Genomic DNA, 6,177 nt, shown 5'->3' on the forward strand with positions numbered 1-6,177 from the left:
GAAAGTGTTTAAGCATTTCTTCATTTGTCATCCATTTGAAGAGACCACTATAGAAATGGGAATATTGACAGTTCTGTTTCAGAGATACAATATTTTAATCCAGATCCCTGTGTGGTAAAAATGGAGTGATAACAAAGAGTAATATGCAAGGCTACATGAAAAAGATGAACATAGACCTGCATACACACGATATGAATAAAAATTTGGTCACCGATGAATACACAATGTCCTGGACAATTAACAAACCACCCCCAGGTATTTTGTTAAGCTTTCATACACTTCAGGAACAATCACCAAATTTCTTGGCATCTCCTAGGAGAGAATCTCCAAGGGTAAAAAAAAATCCATAAATTCTTCTCACTCTGCCATGTTAGGAAACAGTTGGAGGAGTCAAGATAGAGGCTTCATTGCAGGTAAAAAGATAAACTGTTTCCATATTTTACCAATATCTAGAATGTTTCAGTGACACTTGAATGGTTCCACCTTTATTCAATGGCAAAGTCGTTGCACAATATTAAGATTTCTGAGTCAGTTCTGTGAGCATTCTACTTTTCAATAGTTCCTGAGACTAGGACCTCTCTCTCTTTTTTTTCACATTTTTTTTCCCCAAATATTCACACTTTGTTTCAAGGGCTAAATGCTCCTAAGCATCTTTGAAACATCATCATTATGTCTAAATATTTTTACCTTTTATAAGTAATTATATGAATAAAAAACTAACCAAAAAAAAAAAAAGTCCTGGAGTCAATTTTGCCTCATAGCTACCCCGTGTGTGTCAGAGAACTATGGTCCATAGTTTTTGAACGGCTGTGAACTTTCAGAAGTAAATCTTTCTTTTTTCCAAGGCGCCTCTGACTGGATTCGATCCCCCAAACTATCACTTTGTAGCTGAGTGCTTAACTGTCTTTGCCACCCAGGTGGCCTAATTATGTGAAAAATAGAGCTCAAATATGCAAGTAAAGGAAACACAAAAATGCAGTATTAAAAATACTGTAGCAGAACTATGAAGCTACAGTATTCAGTCTCCGTAGTTACAAGCTGGCTCTAGGCTCTTCATATGCCCCTCTTAAGTGTAATTTAGTAGATAATGCATTTTTAAATAACTGTATAAATGTACATTTTTGCTAATCTCTTGATGAGGAAATAAATTTCCATCTTACAACTTATGGTTTAAGAGTCTGGGACACTTTTAAGTACCCAGTTTTATGGCAATGGGATAATACATAATATATTCTTCAATTTCCTGTGGAATCTGGCCAAATGAAGATATAACTTTCTCAAGGAATATTGCTTAATAAAACGAGAATGAGATACTCAACACAGATAGTAAACTATGGAAAATAACTTGGTGCTCTCCATGAAACTCAAGAGCTGTTGAGAGGAAGCCCTCTTACCTTCCCTTACCTTATAGGAAAAGCAGTACTTACCAATATAAGAACTTTTTTTCTTCAGCCTTTCGTCATTTCAACTAAACACGATTTACTTTGCTTTTATTGCATTCATTGACAATAGTTGATCTCATAATTGTAATATCTACTGATACCCAATTCTGAACTTCTTTAATATATATATATATATGTGCTTTAGGTGTAAGTTTACATAGCGGATTAATTTTCCAGTCAAAAATTCTTACACAAAATTTGTCAGCACTCTTCTCATTTCCTTCCTGGCTTCTCTGTGTCCATTAGTCAAGTTTCCCTGTCCCCCTCCTCACCTTCTTGCCCTTTTGGTCTCCTATATTTGATTGTTCTAAGGGGCACATTCTTCACAGATTTTATTGTTTAATTTAATAGCCCCGTCTGTTATTGTGCTGAAAGGTGGCCATGGGGATTGTCTATTGTTTCACATTAGAAGATTGTCTAAGGACAATTGTCCCAGGAGTTTCTCCAGCCTCTTTCAAACCAGTAAATCTGGACTTTTTTTTTAATTTGAATTTTTTGTACTTTTTTTTCACACTTCTGCCCCAGAACTTCTATTGTGATCCTGGTCAGAGTGGTCTGCAGTGGTAGCCAGGAACCATCTAGTTCTTCTGGTCTCAGGATAGAGGAGGCTGTGATTCATGTGGGCCATATGTCCTTTGGGTTAATTGCTTCATTAAGTCTTTGTTTTTCCTCATTCTCCTCTGTTTTAGGTGGAAAGAGGCCAATGGCTTCTTTTGTGACATAAGCAATGTGTGTCTTTAGGGTTACAACCTTATAAGCAACATTTCATGTGAGATAGTGTATTTTCCCATTACCATTTTATTGTTAAATATGATATGATTTTATTTTTCTATTTGCTTATTCCTAACTCAGAGGCTGCTGGTACTGGTATTTTCATGTAAGTAGTATCATTTCAAACCATTCATTCTTTTATCTTATACTGCTATCCTCATCCTTCTCTGGCATTTTTCTTTTTTTAATCTGTGGTATATTAAGAATATGTATATACATTTTAATTTAAATATATTTGTGTTTATATGAATTATGTACTATCTAATAGTTTAAGCTAGAGGATTTCTTTATCTAAATGGAATTTTTTAATGACATTAAATTATATAACATCAGTGACATGGACCACACTTTCTCAATTTCCTCTCACTATCTTAGATACTTCCATGAGAAAATATATCTGATTTGTTACAAACAGCTTAGTACATGTTTGTTATAATGAAGCTGCTCCTAGGGCAGGACATATTTTAAGTAAGTTTATATTCAAAGGCACTGCTGTTGAGGTGATCCTGATGCAATAGTGACCCCACAGGTTTTCTAAGGCTGTAAATAACCATGGAAGCAGACTGCCGCAACTTTCTCCCAGGGAGCCACTGGTGGTTTTGAACTGCCGAACTTTAGGTAAGCAGTCCATCAGCTTACATTAAAATGTATTAATTAAAGTAGAAGATATATCATCCAGAACATTGGCATACTGATGGTCCAATTTTAGTCATGGAGTTGAGGATGGGGGAGAGAAGGGCTGGGCTCAGTTACATGGATTACACGCTACTCAACCTACCCATCATCATAAACCTGACATAGAAGCTAAGTCACACTAGAGCAATTTACATATGCATATGTAAAGAAAACTCCTTTCAGGTAACTTGTTGTCATCATTTTAAAAACAACAAAACCACCATATACTTGATATTTGAGACTTATATCCCCATAATGTAAATGCATTGAAATATTTAATCATCTTTTATTTTTCCAACAACACTGAAGGGAAGTGATCATTTTGCAGATGTGAATAAAGAAATTAAGGTACCATATTTTATAACCCACAAGTGGAGATATAACAGGGGCTATAAATTTTTTTTTTATATCTGCATGGGTCTACCACCTAGATATTTCCCTGTAAAAGACAGATAATCCCCACCATGATTGATTAGATTTTCCTTGTTAATATATCTGTTCAATACCTGTCAAGTGTTTTGTGTCAGTCTGTAACACCAGTGGCAAAAGGGCTTTTATATGCCTCTGTTTTGAAGTAAGGCATATTAAATGTTTCCACACATTTAGTGAATTTCGCTTTAAAATTTTTATAATGAAAAAGGCATTTGTATTATAATTTTGTAAATGTCATTACATAAATGAATAAAAGAAAGTTTAGTAATCATCCATATATATACCACTTAAAATTTTTAACTTTTTTAATTTTTTGTTTCATATATCCATATGCATTAAAATAAAAAATGAAACACATTGCCATGAAGTTGATTCCAACTCATACAGACTCTAGAGGACAGAATAGAACTGCCCCAGAGATTTTACAAGGAGAGCCAGGTAGATTCAAAAAGCCCATTTTTGGTTATCAGCCAAGCTCTTAGCCATCTTCCACCAGGTATTCAATCTATGTGCATGTATATGTATGTGCATATGTATTGAGTATATGTATATGTGCATGTATGTGTACATCTATCTACATTGTCACATGCTTACGCCTATGTCTTTATCTGTGTCTATCTCTAGCTCTCTGTTTACTACAGGGTTTCTCCACTTCTGCCATAGTGACATCTTGGACTAGAAATTTTCTTATTGTGTGGAGATACCCTGTATATAGTAGAATGTTTAGTAACATCCCAGGCTCCCTTTAGATACCTGTAGTACCCTTCTCCTAGTTGTGACATCCAAAATGTCCCAGGCATTGACAAATGTTCTTTGGGGAGCAAATTTTACCCGACTAATAACAAATTAAATTTCTCTTTCTTTCCTTCTTTCCCTGTCTCTCTATCTCTATCTTCATGTGCCTATACTTTATTTCAGGGAGGTGAGTTTAATTTCAAATAACTATATTGGAAAGTTTGCATTTATCTTATTCATTTAGCATATTGCTTTTGAATAATAAAAACCTACCCGATGATACTGCATAAAAACTACTGGCTATGCTAACGTGTCTATCCAGAACAGATTTCCTAATAGACCAAGATGGACAAACACAATCTAACAGCGCTGAATGAATTCATTCTGATGGGAATCACAGACCGCCCAGAGCTGCAGGCTCCATTGTTCGGGCTGTTCCTCATCAACTACATGATCTCAGCGGTGGGCAACTTGGGCATCATCATCCTCACCAAGATGGACTCCAAGCTACAAACTCCCGTGTACTTTTTTCTCAGACACCTGGCTATCACTGATCTTGGTTACTCAACAACTGTGGGACCCAAAATGTTAGTCAATTTTGTTGTGGATGAAAATACAATCTCCTATTATTTTTGTGCTATACAGCTAGCTTTCTTTCTCTTGTTCATCATTAGTGAATTATTCATTCTGTCAGCAATGTCTTATGATCGCTATGTGGCCATCTGTCATCCTCTGCTCTACACAGTCATCATGTCACAAAGGATGTGTCAGATGCTGGTGGCAATTCTCTATCTTTATAGTGCATTTATTTCTCTTCTTATCACTGTAGAGATTTTTAATTTATCCTTCTGTGGCTAAAATGTCATCAGTCTTTTCTACTGTGACTGTCTTCCCTTAGTATCTCTGCTCTTCTCAAACACACATGAAATTGAATTGATTATTCTCATCTCAGCAGCTATTGATTTGATTTCATCCCTTCTAATAGTTCTTGTTTCCTACCTCCTCGTTCTTGTAGCCATTCTCAGGATGAACTCAGCTGAGGGCAGGCACAAGGCCTTCTCCACCTGTGGATCCCACCTGACCGTGGTGGTCTTGTTCTATGGGACTTTAATCTTTACGTATGTGCAGCCTGAGTCCAGTCACTCCTTTGAAACTGATGAAGTGGCTTCCATATTTTACACCCTGGTTATTCCGGTGTTGAATCCCTTGATATATAGCTTGAGGAACAAAGATGTAAAATATGGTGTACATAGGACATGGAAAAAATAAGCAATATCTTAACACATCATGTGGGTCCTATAAATTACATGAAGGGCTTCAAACCTTGTCTGTGTGCCTCCATAGGGGATGGTAAGCAAAAATATATTTCACATATATTCATAAATTTCCTTCTATGTGTCAGTCACTCTTCTAAATGCATTGATGAACAAAAGAGTAAAAACCTTTTCCTACCTTGAAGGGAAAAAATGGATCACTAACATAATAAATAAGTAGATTTTATAGTGCAGAAGAATGGGTTGGGGCCCTGGTGGTGCAGTTATTAAATTGCTCAGCTGCTAACTGAAAGACAGGGAGTTCAAACCCACTAGCCACTCAATGGGAGAAAGATATGTCAGTTGTTCTCCACAAAGATTTACAGCCTTGGAAACCCTATGCATCAGTTCTACTCTGTCCTATAGGGTTGCTGGTAGTTGGAATCTCCTCAAGAGCAGTGGATTTGGTTTTTTTTTGAGAATGTGCTGTAAAACAAAACCCTTCAGCATTGAATTGATTCTGAGTCATAGAAAACTTAATGGACAGGGTTGAACTGCTCCATAGGGTTTCCAAGAAGTGGCTGGTGGATTCGACATTTGGCTTAGCAGCCGAGTTCTTAACCAATGCACCACCAGAGCTCCAGGAGAATGTGCTGGGAACCATGAAGTCAGGGAAGGAGAGTGGATATGCTGAGTGGAAGTGGGAAAAAGTACTAGGTACAAAAGTGGCGCTACAATGATTCTGGTGTTCTTTCAACTATTACAATAAACTTTGCAGTGTCAGTTCTTGCGTTTGGGTGTGTGTGTTTGTGTAAGCACTTCCCTTCTGTTTTAGTCTTCATGGTTTCCGAGGGGAGTATTAGATTTGG

The 6,177-nt window shown here is 36.6% G+C and overlaps 1 pseudogene; it reads left to right on the top strand.

Annotated features, from left to right (window-relative positions):
* Nucleotides 1–4,400: 4,400 nt before the first annotated feature.
* LOC126080516 (olfactory receptor 8K3-like) lies at nt 4,401–5,324 on the top strand (annotated as a pseudogene).
* Nucleotides 5,325–6,177: the final 853 nt, after the last annotated feature.

Source organism: Elephas maximus, chromosome 7 (assembly GCF_024166365.1).
Source record: "Elephas maximus indicus isolate mEleMax1 chromosome 7, mEleMax1 primary haplotype, whole genome shotgun sequence".
Classification (NCBI taxonomy): Eukaryota; Metazoa; Chordata; class Mammalia; order Proboscidea; family Elephantidae; genus Elephas; species Elephas maximus.